Source organism: Lissotriton helveticus, chromosome 7, assembly GCF_964261635.1.
Source record: "Lissotriton helveticus chromosome 7, aLisHel1.1, whole genome shotgun sequence".
In the NCBI taxonomy this organism is placed as follows: Eukaryota; Metazoa; Chordata; class Amphibia; order Caudata; family Salamandridae; genus Lissotriton; species Lissotriton helveticus.
Genome location: NC_136068.1, coordinates 79,055,090 through 79,074,878, shown reverse-complemented (window position 1 = coordinate 79,074,878; position 19,789 = coordinate 79,055,090).

Below are 19,789 nucleotides of genomic sequence, written 5' to 3'. Positions count from 1 at the left end.
GCATTCGCTATTAAGGACTCGCAAAATACAATGTTGATATATCTGGCCCATATTCTCCCTGTGCCTGACAGAAATGAATGTATTCTCACATAACAAAACTGTTGCGTATGTAAAGTGCTCTGATACCCGATGTCTCGGTTCTAGTTCACACTATATAAAACTCGAAAAAAAGAAAAAACAGGGGTGGGACCAGTTACATCAACTTAAATTAAGGTACATATTGGAACTTGACACTAATGTCTCATCGGGTTTGAATGAAAATGAGGAGCTCTATACACATTTAGGAAAATGATACCTGATATGGTAGGTTAGGTAATCATCAGTTTCTGTCCTAAAGTGCGAATAGCTATGTCATTATCTGGCCCTTAGGTTTGCAATAATTTGTCTTCTCTTTTTCTCTTTTAACATTAGCTGTCTCTAATGATGTGTTAAAGGAAATGCGTTAGGTACAGTGATTTTATGGGTTTGTTTTGTTTGTCTATTTTTTATATGCACAGGGCATTCCATCACTCGGAAACCAGCGAGCCGTATATATAGAGAGTACAGCAAGAGCAACCATGGTCTGGGACACTTCTTTTCCCTTCTTTCTCGGGCGGCTGGAGACTTATCAACAGACAGGATGATAATAGATATTTTAAATGTCTTCTTTTCCTCATAAAGCAATGTATATATTGAACTCTTCTATTTCTATCTCTTTCATTATTCTTCACTACTTTCTTCTATGCAGCTAGGCTATATGGATAGGCGTATGCTTGTAGTGTGACTGAGTATAATTGGCGCAGGTGTCATAGACAAGTGACAGAATATGATTTCCACTCTGCATTTTGCAATAGTAAGATTATTACTCTTACAGTATCATTAGTTCTGCATAGGCAGAGGATTATTCAGTTGTGAAACTTTTAGCATATGCCCATTGTGGCTAGATTACAATCATTTTATTGAGAAAAGGAAGGTTTTCAAATACTGTTGGCATTTTGATAATTATAGAATGATATATGTTCAGCCGCCTTTGAAATTCGGATTTACAAAAAGAGTTATTTGACATCTATGGAATTGTGCGCACAAGGGCTAGATTGACATATTTAAATGGGTCTATTCCTGCCACCATTGAATCTAACTGTACAAAAGACACACACATATATATATATATATATATATATATTACCTACTGGCGGTCGCCAGTAGGTATATATAGTTAGGATTTTTTCTCTATGGGATGTTTGAAAATTCTATGTCTAATAACTTTGGCGTTTGTGGACGGAATTGGCTGAAATTTTCAGGAAAATGGCACATTTTGTTTCTGAGTAGCCCTTGAAAATTTGGGGGGGGTTCGTCAAGGGGGGGCCGAGAAAAAAGGGGGGTCCCAAAACGTGTTTTTAACATTGAGTTTTCCATAGGGCGGTTGGCCTCACTTTTAGCCCGAACGGCTGTATGGATTTGCACGAAACTTGGCAAAATTGTAGGGACTGGTAGCCCGATGTGCCTTTTGTAGGTCTCAATATATGTGCTACAGTGGATTTTGAGAAATTAACGTTTAAAAAAAGATATATATCTGTAACAGCGGACCGGGCAGCGCTCCGCTACGCGTACTTTTCGCGCAACGGAGCTTTGTGAAGCGAAGCTGATTGGTTCTCCGGCGTCTGTCAACATTCCAAACAGTCCGTAGCGGCCGCCATCTTGTCTCTCGGTAGGATCGAGAGACAAGAGGAGGCCAAAGCGAAGGGGCAAATGACCATAAGGGGGCATAGTACATTGTCGCTCACCCCCTAGGTTTGATGTGGAGGTTTTAAAAGGGCCCCGCGGGGCAAAAAAAAATAAAAATAATAATAATCGAACAGCTGAATGGATTTGCACGAAACTTGGCAAAATTGTAGGGACTGGTAGCCCGATGTGCCTTTGCTAGATCTCAATATATGTGCTCCAGTGGATTTTGAGAAATTAACGTTCAAAAAAAGGTATATATCTGTAACAGCGCACCGCTTCGCGTACTTTTCGCGTTACGGAGCTTTGCGAAGCGAAGCTGATTGGCTCTCCGGTGTCTGTAAACATTCCAAACAGTCCGTAGCGGCCGCCATCTTGTCTCTCGGTAGGATCGAACAGCTGAATGGATTTGCACGAAACTTGGCAAAACAGTAGGGACTGGTAGCCCGATGTGCCTTTGCTAGGTCTCAATATATGTGCTTCAGTGCATTTTGAGAAATTAACGTTCAGAAACAAGATATATATCTGTAACAGCGCTCCGCTTCGCGGAGATAAAATTATATGTGTATTACCTAGCTGTTGCTAACACCAGTTAGCGACGGCTAGTAGAAGATAGCGACCATCTTGGGCCCCACTTTGCATGTGAGTGATATTTATCACTAATGACATGCAAAGTGGGCATGCCAAGATGTTAGCGACTGGAAACAGTCGCTAACATCGCTATCTCCTATTATCAACTTTTGGAAATATTCGAGATAAGGGCGAATATCTCCAAAAGCTACCACCTGCCCTGAGCAGTTCTTAGCCATGTTATCCAATGGGAGGTGGATAACATGGCTAAGAGCATTAGCTCGGTAATGCATGAATATCGCTGAGTTTTCAGCGATATTAATGCATTGCGGTCGTTTTTTATCGTATTTCCGATAAACCTTGATAATAGCAAGGTTTATCTGCGATAATTTCTGACGGTAAAAAAATCGTTGCTAAGCATCGTTAGGGATAAATATCGCTTAACTTTGGTAATATGCCCCAACGTCTGTTAACGTTCGATTCGAAGGAAATCAGGAAGTGTTGAAAAACATTGTCTGCGCCATCTTGTCTTTTTTCAAATGCCACACTTTTGTCGTGCACGGCAGCCATTTTAGATGCCTTGACCAGACCCACTCTGTGCACGCTGTCGATCCTTAGCATGGCTCCCCACCCTCGCAAGCATCTCCCCCAGGCAGTGGTCACCCCCGCTCTCTGTCTTATGCATGGGTAATAAACCTCCCCCATCTGCGCTGCTGTTCCCTGAGAATCACACCCTGTGCCCGCCCGACACCTCCCTTTCGCCCTATTCACTACCGCACCCTCTGACACTCCTTTTCCTCTGTGTCCGATTGTCCAGGCTGGTCCTAGGGTATCAGCTAGCCCTGCAGATGTAGTTTATGGCCACAGCTGTAAAGAATCACCCCTCTTCAAAGGAGTTATAGTAGATCAAGGCCCACACTCGATGAGATCCGTCACAGCAGAAGCGTTGCTATTATCTGAAAACCATCCTGTATTGTGATTGGGGAGGGGACCGAGCCTGAAGCGGAAGATTCCAGGGATGACTGTTTGTACATCAAAGTTTTTACAATTATGTGTCACATTAAAAATATATAGCACTCCGACAAAGTAGTAAGATTATAAAACTTTAATAATTTATAAATATATACAAGAAAACAAAAATAGTAATAACATATAAACATTTTTAGGGAAAAACAACGAAGTAGCGGTCGGCTGTGCGAATAGTCCCAACGCAGCACAACGTCCAGATTTCCGGTGTGGGGCGTCGCGGGGGGTGGGTCATCAGTAGCAAACTGTTGTGCGAATAGTTCCAAGGCAGCAGAACGCGCCGAAATCTAGATGACACGAAAGTGATGTCTAGTAAGTTGCCACCCAGCAAATAACGGCATGGGGCGTCGCGGGGGGTGGGTCATCAGTAGCAAACTGTTGCGCGAATAGTTCCAAGGCAGCAGAACGATGGCACCAAGGTGATGTCCAGTAAGTTGCCGCACTGGTTTTGGTATCCTACAATGCTGCTCCGAATAACGGCGTGGAGCGCCCCGGGGGAGGCGGCGTGAACGGGCCTCTCCAGGTGGAGTGTCATCTGTTGTAGTGGGGCGCCCCTTTACCGTTTCAGTTGCCATTCCGTCCGTTTTTGGTCCACTGTGTCAAAAGCCGCAATTCAGCTGAGTTGCGCCCACTCTTGCGGTGCAGCGATAGGCGGCTGTCACAGGACTCTCAAAATGGTGGCAGGCTGTTTCCTTTTTGGGCCTGGTCCACTGAAATGGCCCTGGGACACCTTGGAAATCGGACGCTTGTCTGCTAGGTCTTGGACCCCATTCTCGAAAGCGTCCCCTCCGCCTTGAGAATTCATCAAAAGTTTTGGGGGCTCCGACTCCTGCAGGCTTCTGGTGGGGAGCGGCTGCCATGATTGCTCGCGGAATGACCACGACTGAGCTACGAGATGGTGGTGCTTTCATGCTGACGCCAGCTTCAGTCTGAAACATCCAGAAACAAGGTGGGGCTTTCATCGTTTGGGAAAAAAAAAAAGTTTTCATCCTATGAAAAGTGTTGTTTTTAGGTCACATGATCAAGCCTTCCATCATTAGAAAACCAAAAGTAAAATGAACCAATGAAAAGTTTTATAAACAAGTCACATGACCTGTTATGCGGCATAGGGTGTAAAATGCGGAGAAAATACGTTGGCACGTGAGGCGGCGTCAGTAGCGGACCGATGTGCGAATAGGCCGAAGGCAACACAACGCGCCAAGATCCGGATGGCACCGAGGTGGTGTCCAGCAAGTTGCAGCACTGGTGTGGCCATCCTACAATGCTGAAAGTCGGCGTGGGGCGCCCCGTTGGCCTGTGAGTTTGCGTCAGTAGCGGACCGATGTGCGAATAGGCCGAAGGCAGCACAACGCGCCAAGATCCGGATGGCACCGAGGTGGTGTCTAGTAAGTTGCCGCACTGGTGTGGCTATCTAACAATGCTGAAAGTCGGCGTGGGGCGCCCCGTTGGCCTGTGAGTTTGCGTCAGTAGCGGACCGATGTGCGAATAGGCCGAAGGCAGCACAACGCGCCAAGATCCGGATGGCACCGAGGTGGTGTCTAGTAAGTTGCCGCACTGGTGTGGCCATCCAACAATGCTGAAAGTCGGCGTGGGGCGCCCCGTTGGCCTGTGAGTTTGCGTCAGTAGCGGACCGATGTGCGAATAGGCCGAAGGCAGCACAACGCGCCAAGATCCGGATGGCACCGAGGTGGTGTCTAGTAAGTTGCCGCACTGGTGTGGCCATCCTACAATGCTGAAAGTCGGCGTGGGGCGCCCCGTTGGCCTGTGAGATGGCGTCAGTAGCGGACCGATGTGCGAATAGGCCGAAGGCAGCTCAACGCGCCAAGATCCGGATGGCACCGAGGTGGTGTCTAGTAAGTTGCCGCACTGGTGTGGCCATCCAACAATGCTGAAAGTCGGCGTGGGGCGCCCGTTGGCCTGTGAGTTTGCGTCAGTAGCGGACCGATGTGCGAATAGGCCGAAGGCAGCACAACGCGCCAAGATCCGGATGGCACCGAGGTGGTGTCTAGTAAGTTGCCGCACTGGTGTGGCCATCCTACAATGCTGAAAGTCGGCGTGGGGCGCCCCGTTGGCCTGTGAGATGGCGTCAGTAGCGGACCGATGTGCGAATGGGGCCAAAGGCAGCGCAACAATATTTTCTGATTTGAAGACACCACAAGGCGCTGAGATGCCAAGATCCGGATGGCACCGAGGTGGTGTCTAGCAAGTTGTGGCACTGGTGTGGTCATCGTACAATGGTAAAAGTCGGCGTGGGGCGCCCTGTTGGCCTGTGAGATGGTGTCAGTAGCGGACTGATGTGTGAATGGGGCCAAAGGCAGCGCAACAATATTTTCTACTATATTTTCGGAGTAGAAGACACCACAAGGCGCTGAGATGCCAAGATCCGGATGGCACCGAGGTGATGTCTAAGTTGCGGACCGATGTGCGAATGGGGCCAAAGGTAGCGTAACAAGATTTTCTGTATGGAAGATACCACTAGGTGTTGAGATGCCAAGATTCGGATGGCACCGAGGTGATGTCTAGCAAGTTGTGCCACTGGTGTGGCCATCGTACAATGGTAAAAGTCGGCGTGGGGCGCCCTATTGGCCTGTGAGATGGTGTCAGTAGCGGACTGATGTGCGAATGGGGCCAAAGGCAGCGCAACAATATTTTCTGACTGACACCACAAGGCGCTGAGATGCCAAGATCCGGATGGCATCGAGGTGATGTCTAAGTTGCGGACTGATGTGCGAATGGGGCCAAAGGCAGCGTAACAATATTTTCTGTATGGAAGATACCACTAGGCGTTGAGATGCCAAGATTCGGATGGCACCGAGGTGATGTCTAGCAAGTTGGTGTGGTCATCCTACAATGCTGAAACTCGGCGTGGGTCACCCCATTAGCCTGTGAGATGGCGTCAGTAGCGGACCGATGTGCGAATAGGCCGAAGGCAGCACAACGCGCCAAGATCCGGATGTCACCGTGGTGGTTTCATAGTTGAGAGGCACTTCATCTGCAGTGGGGCGCCGAGATCCGGATGGCACCGAGGTGATGTCTAGCAAGTTGCTGTACTGGTGTGGTCATCCTACAATGCTGAAATGTAGTGGGGCGCCCATTTACCGTTTCAGTTGCCATTCAGCTGAGTTTCGGCTGCTCTTGATGCTACAGCGACAGGCGGCTGCAAGAGGACTCTCAAAATGGCGGCCTGTTCTTTGGATTTGGGCCTGGTCCACTAAAATTGTCCTGGGACACCTTAGAACTCGGACGCTCGATTTTTTTTTCCTTTCCTGTACATGCAAAAAAAGGTAAATGCCGGGTATGTTACACGCTTCATCTGCCACGATGAACTCTCCAGAGGAACCGAAAAAAAATATAGTTGTGGTAACTATACCATGCATCGTCATATGGAGAGGTGGCACCAATTAATTATAGTGCTGCATAAAAGAGAGATTTGGAGGAGAACCCCTGACCTGCTAGTACATTCATCAAAGAAGTGGCACTGAGAGCTTCAGAGGCAAGGGAAACGGTCCCAAATATTTAGAAGAACTTTGGAAAGATTAAAATGACATGTTTAGATTGTGGTAAATTAATTTCATGTGGGCAGATGAGTGTTACTCTAATAAATACAGCATATGAACATCATCATAGTCGATGGTTGGTAGAGACATTTTGACTATATCCTGGACCTGCCCGTCCTCGCCCAAAATGGCGCCGGAATGAATGGGACTCGTAACTCCTTGTTGTGTACTGGTTGCAGAACCTTGAAATCACGAGATACGTATGCAGTTTTGAAGCACATGGCGGGCGGGGACGAGAATTGATTGAATATTTCGACATCCCTATTGATATTAAGTTCTGATGTGTTATTGATTACTGTACTGTTGAAAATTCGAATTAACGTCACCCATGGTACTTGCCCGCAAATGTATATCTAGATAATTTTATTGTAACTGGCCCTGTCGTATTTTAATTATAAAATGTACGTCCACCGATTCCGTAACTGTTAGACACCTTAGTTTTTGCAACCTAATGGCCCGCCCGTTACGTTCCTCTACAGTGTAAATGTCTATTCATCATATACGATTACAGTTTGCTCCGTGGCAGGCCCACGTGGTTATAGGCTCGTATTTGTATAATGAAATTTTCACAATAAAGGTTTTTAAAAGAAAACATGGTAGTAGTGTATACATTGGTAAAGTTTTTAATAATAGTCACTGTTTTAGAATCATTAAAAGGCAAGTGAAATAAAGCAGACCAATTACATGAAGGGTAAAAGGTATAATACGAAGGAACGCAGTAAAGATAAATGGTCAAGGGCTGTTGTGTTTTCTATTCCTGCAACATAAAGTGATCGATAAGAATCTCATATTCAGGCGTATCGGCGACTAAGACAGCAGGTCGACCCTCTTTTGCTCAACGGCTCCGTCATGGGACGAAGAAACGCTCTTTTTCTCGAAAAAAGAATATATTTTACTTGCAGGACAGTTGTAAAATTTCCGGGAAAGTACATTAGCCTGGAACATTATAACATCTATTTAAGAGAAAATAATGTTCGGAAGTAATTAAAAGCGTAATTTTTAGGTCATATGACCAAGCCTTTCATCATTAGAATAAGAAAAGTAAAATGAACCAATGAAAAGTTTTATTAACAAGTCACATGACTTGTTATGCTTACGTTACGCGCTGCGCGCCCCTGATGACTTCCGGATGCGCTAACGCGGCGCGTCATATGACGCATTACGCGACAACGCAGGTCCAGAATATAGTCAAAATGTCTCCACCAACCAGCGGTCGGAACACAACCCCTTTCAGCAGGCTAAATAGTTCTGTTAAATGACAACAGAAGGGACAGGCAACAAGAACCATCAGTCAAAGAGGGGAGGGCTAGTTCTTCTCTACCGGGTTACATTGGGGCGCTACCGGAACTGATCGAATTGGTAGTGTACAGTGTTTCTGGATGTTTCAGACCGAAGCTGGGGTTAGCATGAGAGCAGCACCATTTCGTAGCTCCGTTGTGGCCATTCCGCAACCAATCATGGCAGCCGCTCTTTATCGTTATTTTGGGCGGGGTGGGTGGCGGAGCCGAGCTGTTTTGCAGCCATCATTGTGTGGAGTTCAGTTCATCTCACTAGTTTTGTATTTGTCATGAGGGGTTGTTCCTAATGTTTCTATTTTAGCGAGGTCAAAAAGAGATCCCATTAGTGGCCTACTGATTTTGCTCGATTCTTTTTCTTTTTTTTTACACGATTTTTCGTTATCTGCAAAGACTAAACAGAGTATTGCGACTCTGTGTTTGTTTGTAAATAGAGAATGAACCAAAGAGAACTAATTCTAAAACAGTAAATACTTGGATAACAATCAATCAAATGGAGAGAGAAGCAGGCACGACGGATTACAACGGGGGCAAAGGCCTGCGTTAACTACCTTTCACTATCTGCAAAGAGAGAGTACTCCTAATAGAAATGAGGGGGGGGGGGCACCATTCAAAGCAGATCAGTGTGCATAAACACGAAAATGTTTTCACTTACCACGTACTTGACATTCGACAGCTTATGATATTTGGTATTAAAAAACCATTGAAATTCACTGAAAAAACCATAGGTTATAGACCATATATAGTTAGGAATTAGCATTTACAAAACCTTGAAAATTCACTGAAAAAACCATAGGTTATAGACCATATATAGTTAGGAATTAGCATTTGAAAAACCTTATTTTACTCACACAAAACCATTGAAATTCCATATATAGTTAGTTGCACTAACTATATATCGCGCACCCGCAATCCACTGCTGATCATGTCACATATTACATCATTCATGACATGGTCAGTGACATCACTGATGACATCACTGATGACATCTCAAATGACATCACTGATGACATCACTGATGACATCTCATTTGACATCAATGACCACATCACTGATGATATCATTCATGTGACAATACAATGCATCTCCTCACATTTTAATATAACCTCTGTTTCACCCAGTGTTAAATACAGAGTATAATTTTTGAAACCATTGACACACCAATACTAGTTACTACATACGTACTCACTGATTCCTACGTCTACACACACATTCACTCATTCACCCATACAATCATTCATACATACAATCACTCATCTTTACAACACTATCATATGCACTCATACACCTATACAGACACTCACACTCTGCCACTCATCCATGGAGTTACTCACACACCTAGTCAGTCCTGTAAAGAATCAATCACACTTCCATTTTCTTGTCTATACAGTTAAACATAGAGCACCTTACATTTTCAAACATATAGTAACACATACTTACTTTCTTATACAATCATTGATACAAGTACACATTGATCTGAACAGAGTCACACACCTCCCAGCCAGCCACACACACACTCAGTCTCCCATACAAATACTTGGACAATCAATCAATAACCCATATAGTTAATCATATAGCTACTGATCAACACATGCAGTAGTTTACAGAACAACAGACATAATGATGCACAAATTAAGACAGTTTAGTCACTAACCCATGCACTCAGTGAGACACATTTAATCACTCACTCATACATTCAGTCATGCACCTACTAAATCCTTCGTCCAGACAGTTATACATCTACTTATTCTTCAATATCTAAAACATATTTAAACGTTACAGAAACACACAGTCACTGGATGTTGTCATCAGTGATGTCATCAGTGATGTCATTTGAGATGTCATCAGTGATGTCATCAGTGATGTCACTGACCATGTCATGAATGATGTAATATGTGACATGATCAGCAGTGGATTGCGGGTGCGCGATATATAGTTAGTGCAACTAACTATATATGGAATTTCAATGGTTTTGTGTGAGTAAAATAAGGTTTTTCAAATGCTAATTCCTAACTATATATGGTCTATAACCTATGGTTTTTTCAGTGAATTTTCAAGGTTTTGTAAATGCTAATTCCTAACTATATATGGTCTATAACCTATGGTTTTTTCAGTGAATATATATATATATAAGCACACAAACTCCGGTTCTGAGAGAAGCCGTCTTACAGGGCGGTCCGTGATCAGGGCACCAGTAGCCCTGTACAATATCGTATCACAGCGCTTCACCACTTCGGAAGAATTTTCACGGACACCTCGCATGGATTGCAGGTAATTTATTCAAATATCAGACTGCAGCGCAACGCGTTTCACCTTTCGGCTTGATCACGCTAAAGAAGCATTACAGTTTACACATTTAAATATACGTCAGTGATAAACATAAACAAAGGACTCAACCACAGTGAAAAAATAATGAAACACAAATCTACGGTGGTTCCGCCATTTTGACCTAGTCAAAATAATAAATAATTCTTCCGAAGTGGGGAAGCGCTGTGATACGATATATATATATATATATATATATATATATATATATATATATATATATATATATATATATATATATATATATATATATATATATTCACTGAAAAAACCATAGGTTTCACACCAGTTATAGTTAGCTGGAAATTTTACTCGCATAAAACCATTGAAATTCCCACGTTATAGTTAGTTGGACTCACTATAACTTGCGCGTGCAATGCACTGCTGATGACGTCACATATTACATCACTCATGACATGGTCAGTGACATCACTCATGACATCACTGATGACACCATCCAGTGAATGTGTGTCTTTCTGAAAAATAAATATTAGTGAATAATGTTTAAATATTTGAATATATGTATTAATGTTTCACTTTGTGTATAAGTGGCTGCATGGGTTGGTGAGTAGCTACATGTGTAGGTATATGGGTTATTAGATGTTTTTCTTAGTATCAGTATAAGTGTTTGTATGGTTTGCTGGGGGTATTACTTAGCACATAGATGCATGAACGACTGACTCTTTGTTTGTATGTGTTTTGAATACAGCACATGTGCAGGACTGTATGGGTGGATGAGTGTGTATATGTGTATGTTAGTGAGTGAATGACTGTCTCACTAGTGTCTTTATCAGTAACTACATATGTTTTGATGTACTATATGTGAATATTGATGTATATAAGTGAGTACATGTGAGAGTGAGAGATTGTAAGAGTTCCTGTTTAAATGAGTATGTGTTTCTATAAGTGATTGTTTAAGAGAGTAAGTATGTGTAAGGTTCCTTAGAAGTAAGGTGGTAGTGTGTGTATAGCTGTATATGCAAATAAATGGATGTTCAATAGTTTTTTTGCATGTGTGAGTATGTGTGAGAGTATCTTTTGGATGACTGTCGGTGTGTAACAGGATGTATAGGTGTATCACTACATATGATGAGTGAGTATATGTATGAGTGACTACATAGAACTGTTGATGAATGAGTGGATGTGTATATAGATGGTGGAATTACTGAATTGGTTGTTGTAACTGGTATGGGTATCTCCATTTTTTTTTTAAATTTTAGTTTCTATTTTTGAATATGTGTTTCAAGGGTTACATTACAGTGAAATGAGGTCTGTCACTCTGTCACAAGGATGGTGTCATCAGTGATGTCATGAGTGATGTCACTGACCATGTCATGAGTGATGTAATATGTGACGTCATCAGCAGTGCATTGCACGCGCAAGTTATAGTGAGTCCAACTAACTATAACGTGGGAATTTCAATGGTTTTATGCAAGTAAAATTTCCAGCTAACTATAACTGGTGTGAAACCTATGGTTTTTTCAGTGAATTTCATAGGTTTTTTAATAGCAAATCTCTATAGGTATAAAAAGTAAAACATTTTATAACAAATTTTATATTGTATAATTATGTAAAAAAAAATTTTTTGCCCGGGGCGCGTACCGGGGAGCGTCCCGGTCAGCGCAATGTTGCGGCGCGCCCCGGGGCGCGTACCGGGGAGCGTCCCGTTAGCGCTATTTTCGCGAACGAAAACAACATCGTGACGTTTGGCATAGACGCGTGATGCGTCATATGACGCACAGCGTAAGCGCACCCGGAAGCACGCGAGCGCATACGATCACGCAACGTCTTGACGCGCTTACACTACGCGCCCCGGAGCGCGACTACGGGCGCGCCCCGGGGCGCGTAGCGTAAGCACGTCGGGTCATGTGACCTGCAAATAACACTTTCTATTGGTGCAGAACTGTTTTGGTTTCCAAATGAGTAAAGCCCGGGTCATATGACCTGAAAATAACACTTCTCATTGGTTCAGGACACTTTGTTTTTTGCAAATGATGAAAGACCCCACCTTCTTTCCTTATTCTGACTTTGTCCTTTGACTGAGGAAGACCTGTTTCAGCAATAGAGAGAGAACTATTTTGTACTTTCAAATGGCTACTGTAGCTGCAACAGCTGGAGCATCTGCACCACCACCACCACCACCACCACCAAGAGGACCACCACAACAGTACATTGGTGGTCAAGAAGAGGAGGAGGAGGAAGAGGAAGAGGAGGAGGGGAGAACATGGCTGCCTGAACAAAATACCCCATACAAGCCCAAGTCACACATTGTATGGGAGTTTTTTTCAATCCCAGAGGGCAAGAAAAAAGTGAATGCGGCCAAGGTAACTTGCCTAATCTGTGGCGAACAACTCTCAAGGGGCAACCTAAACAAAAAATATTCCTTTGGTAATAATACCATGATTCGACATATGACCCGGAAGCATCCTAACAACGATTCTCGTGCAGAGCTCAGGGAACTGGCCAGTAACCTCCCCCTGTCTTCAAGGACCACCTCCTAAAGAACACAACCCACTCCATCGGGACCAGAAACAACGGAGATGATGCCTTGTATACAACCACGATTTGCAGATTTTAGAATCACATGTATTGCATGTGGCAAGCTCATCGCTTATGGTGAAAAGAGCATGAAGCTCGTCGTCCTTGCTGGTGACAATCACAAATGCCCCAAAAAACAGTAATTTTTTCCGTTTTTTGTTTTTTGCTCCTGTTGAGCCATTTACAATTCCCTGTTTTTTGTTCCTCCCCATAAAAAATACAAAAATAATATAAAACTGTTTTGAAAAGCCAAAAAAAGTACAAAATGTTCAAAAAAACATTAAAAAAATATAAAACAACAAAAAGAAGAAAAAAAACAGTTCTTTTTAGAACTACCTTTCATTCATAAAAATAAACCTATATTTTTAATGAATCTCTGTCAATTTTTTTTTGTTAGGGTACGCGTACCGGGCCGTGACCCCCAAAAAATAGAAAAAAATTTTTATGAAGGAGTTAGCATGAGGGAAGAACACAAAGAGAGTAATGTTAAGAGAAAGAGAGCTACAGGATGAACACAGAGGGATTGTTTATTACATAGTAAAAAACAGAGAAGGTGTAATAGGGTTAAAGTGAGAAAAGTAAAATGACTAAAGGAGCGAAAGAAGGGAAGAGAGAGGAAGAAGACTAAAGTAGAGATAGTGGGAGAATGTGAGTGGGTGTTGAAAGAAAAAGAAAGGACAGTAAAAAATTGAGAATGAAGGGTAGTGGCGTAACCGGGATAAATGAACAACGGTGAGTGAGGGTAAGAAAAGACCAGTTAGTGTAAGTAAAGAGGAGTGAAAGAGGGTGAAACATTGAATTAGGATAAGACATGGGGAGTGACAAAGAGAAAGGACAAAGAGAGTAAAGAAAACAGTACCTGAATGGGTTTGAGTGAAACAGCAAAGAAAGATAAGTAATGCAGTGTGTGTGTGACTTATAGGGAGTCAGTGGGTGTAGGTCGGGATGTGGGTGTGTAAGGTGTGTCTGTGGGTGTGGCTGTGTGGGGTGTTTTGGTGTGGGTGGAGGTGAGGGTGTGTGAAGTATGTGTGAGGAGTGTATGGGTGTGGGGTGTATATGTGTGCGATGTATGTGTGTGTATGGAATGTGTGTGTATGTGAAGAGTGTGTGTGGGGGGATTTTTTGTGTGTATGAGGTGTGTGTGTGGTGTGTGTGTGGGGTGTATGTTAGAGGTGTGTGTATGTATTGAGAGGGGGATGAGGTGTGTGTGTAGGAGTAAGGTAAATAATTAAGAAAAACAGAATGAGTGAAGAAGCAAAGGAAGGGAACAGAGGGTAAGTGAAGTAAAGAATAGGGATTGAAAGAAGTTAAATATAAGAGGGGAAATATGGAAATTGGAGTAAACATGGAGAATAAGAATAAGTGAGGGAAGCAGAATAAAGACACAGGAGTGAGGTTGGTTGAGAAAATATTAGTGAGCTTAAAGCAATGGGGAATTACAAAATACATTTTTATAGTCATACTTACCATATAATAAAGGTAACTTTAATTAATTTTTTTTACTACACTTTGTATCTGTGAAAGAGAGAAGAAAAAATAAGTCATAATTAATAAAATGTGTATTTTAAATTAAAATATACAAATGAAGAGGTTAAAAATCATAACAGTGTATTTAGAAATAAAGTAAGAGTGAAGGACACAGAAAGGGAAATAAAGTAAGGTAGAAGGATAAAAAGACAAAAAAAGAAATAGAATGAGAGCAAATTACTAAGAGTAAGGCATATAGATTCACTGACACAGAGGAAGAGAAGAACAGAGAAATGAACTGAAGGTAAGAAAGATGCTAAAACAATGTGAGTTAGCAAAACTAAGTCAGGAAACAGTAGTAAGTAAAAAGATAATAACAGAGACGGAAAAGAGTCTAATTAAGGATGCATTGAGAAGATTGAGAAATAGAAGATAACTGAGAGTAAGTGAAGAACAGTCAAAGTGAAGGGATGAAGGGAGAGAGGATAATATACAACGATTGAGGGAAATGGAGTCAGGAAGTTAGTAGACAGACACACTAAGAGAAAAACTGAGTGAGGTGGAGTACAATAAGTGACAAAAGGAAATGAGTAAGGAGCAAAAAAAGGAAAGAGAGGAGAAGACGACTAAAAGAGTGGTACTGAGAGAAAATAATTTGGTGATGAAAGTAAAGAGAAGGACATTGAAAGAAAGGAAATGAGGGATAGTAATGGAACCAGAGTAAAAGAAATGGGATGAAGAACGATAAGAGAGGAGCAGTGAAGTTGTTGTAAAAGAAATGATAGAAGATAGATAAACACAAGTGAACATAACACAAGGAGAGTGAGGCACTGAGGACATAGAGGTAGTGAACGAAAAATAGAGAAAAGAGGTCAAAAGAAAGGAGCAAACAAAGATAAACTAGGGAGAGTGGGTAAGTTATAGTGATAGAGTGCAACAATACTGCTCAGTGAGTAAAGAGGAATTAGTAAAAGAGCAAAGGAGGAAAAGACGGAAAAGGGAAGTAAAGCAGAGAGACTGAAAGCTGAAAAGTGGTGCAAGGGAGAGAGGGGATGCAGACAGTTGAAATGAGAATGAGGGGTTGTGAAAGAAGTGCAGTAAACGAATGGGTGTGAAACAGAGTGAGAGAAAGGCAGTGTGAGTGAGTAAAGAGAGCTGAAAGAGAGAGGAAAAAGGAAAATGAGTGTCAGAGAATGGGAATACAATTTAATTTACACAATCCAAATTATAGTATAACTTGTACAACATGTTACATAGTTTATATTTGCTGTTCTCAGAATATATTGAATTTCACTTAAAACAGTGAGTTCAAATTACTCATCATATGACAGCGGGGAAAAAAACACAATCTAAAAGATTGTGTTTTAAAAAAAACCTTAGATACTGACAAATGACAAATGTACACTAATCTTTGATTGACTTACTTTTCCTTGAGGCCAAATAGTATATCATGGAGGTCCTTTTCTCGTTGCAAAGTACTCTGCTGTTCACTAAAAAATCCATTTCATTGACTTTCTAGAAGAAAAGCTCCAAGAACATCTGAAATATTTTCATTATTTTCATATACTCCTTTTTTTCAGTCATGACTCTTTACTCATTCCTGTACCTTTCCTTTTGGCCAAATAGTGTCAGATGTATGAATATATTTTCAAATTAACTCTAAAAACTCTGAAATTACCTTTTTTCCGACATTCTGAAAGAAAGGCTCATACAACATTTTCACAATATTCAAGTATTTGTAAAACCATCTCTGACTCACTCATGTTCATCATTTTGTATAATACTAATATCACATACTATGAGATCCACTTACAGTACCTATATGACAAGTCAATTTTTTATATTACCTGGATCACTTTTACTCAGAATATATTTTTAAACAGCAAAATAACCTTTATTAACTGCTCCCGTCTTCAAAGGCCAATTACCTTTACTTAAATTTTGGTTGTAAAAATACTAGGTATGAATTTTTTAAGCCAAAAGGCAAACGTTGTTTAAAAGTCAAATGAATGTCGTTACAGTGGGTCCAACCTTTACAACTTTTTAAATAGCATGTGTAATGCCCTGATGTTGTAGAAGGACCGTCATGAAAAATAATAGCTACAGTTGCAAAGGTTCTTCCTGATATTGATAACTGAGAACCAACGAAATGTTTAATAGAAGTTGTCAATTTAGTTCCATCAGGTCTACATCGTTTGAACATTAAAATGACATACTGACCATAATTTTGTAGAAATAATGTGGACAGCATAGTAGACTTACATTGGGTACACACCATATTGTGATACGCTGCTTTAACTAGATTATTAAAAGGCACTGCTTTGCAGTCTGGTAAAGTCAAATATATAAATCTTTCAGTGTCTATTCTAGTAGTACTTGATAAAGTACAGTTGTCGCAGTCATGCTGCCATTGATAAGAAAGGCTAAAAAGATTTTTTATATCTACACCTTCATCTTCCAATACATCAAACATATACATTGAAAATTCCTGACAATCCTGCTGAATATTCTGTGAAAATTGATTTTGACCAGAACATATGTCTAGAAGATTTTGAATTTCTGAAACACTTTCTATTTTTGCTCTATCACTGCTACATTTCTCAAACACGGAATTCAACAAACAACAGAATCTTTGATCCCGATTTTCAACAATCTGTTCTTGTATATTTTGAAGAAAAAAAACAACATTAACCACTACATTAGCATAGCAGTTGACACCAGAACTGTTTTCAAACTGAAATCCAACAACATCTTCAACAGAATCCTTTTTCTTTCTCCTTACAATTACAGTTTCATCTACTTTTTGTCTTTTTGCTACTACCCCACTGCAATTGTTCTCATTTCTTCTTTTTCGGCCTACCACACGTTTTTCAAACAGAGGATATTGAGGCAAATGTGGAGCATACTCTCTTCTTAACCTATTGTATTCTTTAATACAATGTAGATCTGCACAAATCTTTGTTTCATCACACTCAATCAAGTACAATCCTGATAAAGTTCTGACTCGTAATAATGCCACATATGTCATACCCTCTTTAAACACAGAACTTCCAATGTTCACCAAAGCGCTATCTACACTTAAACCTTGAGATTTATGAATTGTCACCGCATATGCCAAACAAATAGGAAACTGTTTTCGGCGAACATATAAGTCTTTAACAAGCAAAAATCTAGCTGAACAACGACAAATTTGTTCTATTTCCTCAATGCCCTCAAATTTAATTTTTAAAATTTCAATTCCATCTCTATGTTTGTAATTCACAAAACCAACAACATGACCCATTGCTCCATTTACCAGACCTCTTTCAACATTTAAATTCCTTCTCAAAATGATACGACAATTTAAACACACATTCAGAGTCTTTTCAAAACCAGCAGTTTTAGATATAGTCTTCTCTAATGAATCCAATTTTGATTTCAAATTTTCAGACAAAATAATTGTTGCTCCCATATGTTCAATTGTATCTATAGCTTCCAGTTTCACTATATCTTCATTTTCTAACTTTAACATTTTGTTGTTGAACATGGAACATCCTTTCAGAGTTGGCATCAAACATATGCCAGATTTCTTCTCATTAATTTTCTTAAAAATATACTCTGGAAGAATGTTTTCATTTGGGTACAAATTTGAAATTAATCGTCCATGTAAAGCTTCTTTCCCTTGCTGACTTACTTTTCCGATTCTTACATCTTGTAGAATATTTTTATAATCTTCATCCTTTGCCTGCCGCATATTTTGAAGCAGTTCTGCATATTTGAAGTTTAACCATATATTAACGTTTCCAATGCTTCCTAGGTACTTCTTGGTATCTTCATGCGTGAGCATCTTGAACACAGGTTGTCCTTTCACTGGAGTCAACTGCAGTAGATGTCCAAAAACAATAATATGTTTTCCTCCAAATAAGACATCATAGTCTGTTCTAAGAATTTCTTGCATTCTCAAATGCACAAAAGCAAGCATTATATTTGACACCATGCTTACTTCATCAATGATAAGAAGTTTCATTTTCTTCAGGACTCTCGAAACTTCGGAACAGGCATCTCCAGATAGCTTGTGATATTGCAATTTGTTATCATGCTCCACTGGCAGCATCAGTAAACGATGTAAAGTAATCCCTTTAATGTTATGTGCTGCCAGCCCAGTTGGAGCAGTAACAACACAAGATAGCTGTGATTCAGTCCTTTTCTGCAGATAAGTTGCAATTGCTTTAATCAGAAAACTTTTTCCAGTTCCCGCTTCTCCACTTACGTACAGTTGGACTGGTTTAAATGATGTACATGAGCACTCTTTTTTCTCATGAGTGAATCCATGTTCAATCTGATCTGTGACTTCGTCATATATCTGTTTCTGCTCAAGGTTTAGTTGTTTCACTAAATCTTCTAAGTTAACTACATTTTCTTGAGCTTGTTCCATAGCTCTTTCAACCTCATCCATGGCAGTGGCAGCTTCATTTTGAATAATTGGTCCTCCAAGTGGATCCTGACTCAATGAAGCAGAACTCTGACTGTCTTGAGAACTGTCTCTAGCAATCTTTGCAGCAATTGTGGCTTCTTGCTCTATTTCTTCGTTCAACATTTGCAGATAATTTGGAAAAACAGGACATTCTATGGTATCCTTGGTTGCATTAAAAGAATCTTCGTAACAGAGAAAATCTCCAAGTAGTTCCTCTTCTGTACGCCATGGCTTAAAGAGTTGCAAAAGAGCTAAATAGTAAAATTCCCTTTTGTCTGGATTTTCACAACTCAATTTTCGATGATTAATCAAATGGCCTTTTTTCTGTTTCACTAGACATCCTTCACATCCAATGACAGCATATATTCCATTATTGATATCTTCTATGATGTTCCTCTTATAAATATAGCTTTGAAGAACTTCATAGAGACAAGCGTTCTCAAGGTGAGGACTTCTATTTGGATAGTATGTATCCAAAATGTTTGTCTTCAAAATATCTGTACTTTCTGGTTCTTTCTCCGCCAAATACTCTATCTCTTGTACAGATTTCAAAACTCGATTTCGTGTTGCAGCAAGACCTAGACTCACCCAAATGATGGTTCTAGATTTGGCATAGAGACTTGCTGATGACAATCAATCAGAACATTCATATGCTCCAATTTCTCGATGCGACAACATCTTCAGACTGTAACTGTATAATTTCTTGCATAGACTCTTTTCATGCGAAATGTCCTCCCAAATTTCCTTCAGTTCTGTTTTTTCTTTTTTTGTGATGTAAGACGTCACATATCGAGCCACAGCGATAGAGTTGTCAGCAACGAATTGAATATCCATGTTAGCATTCCACATGGACAAAA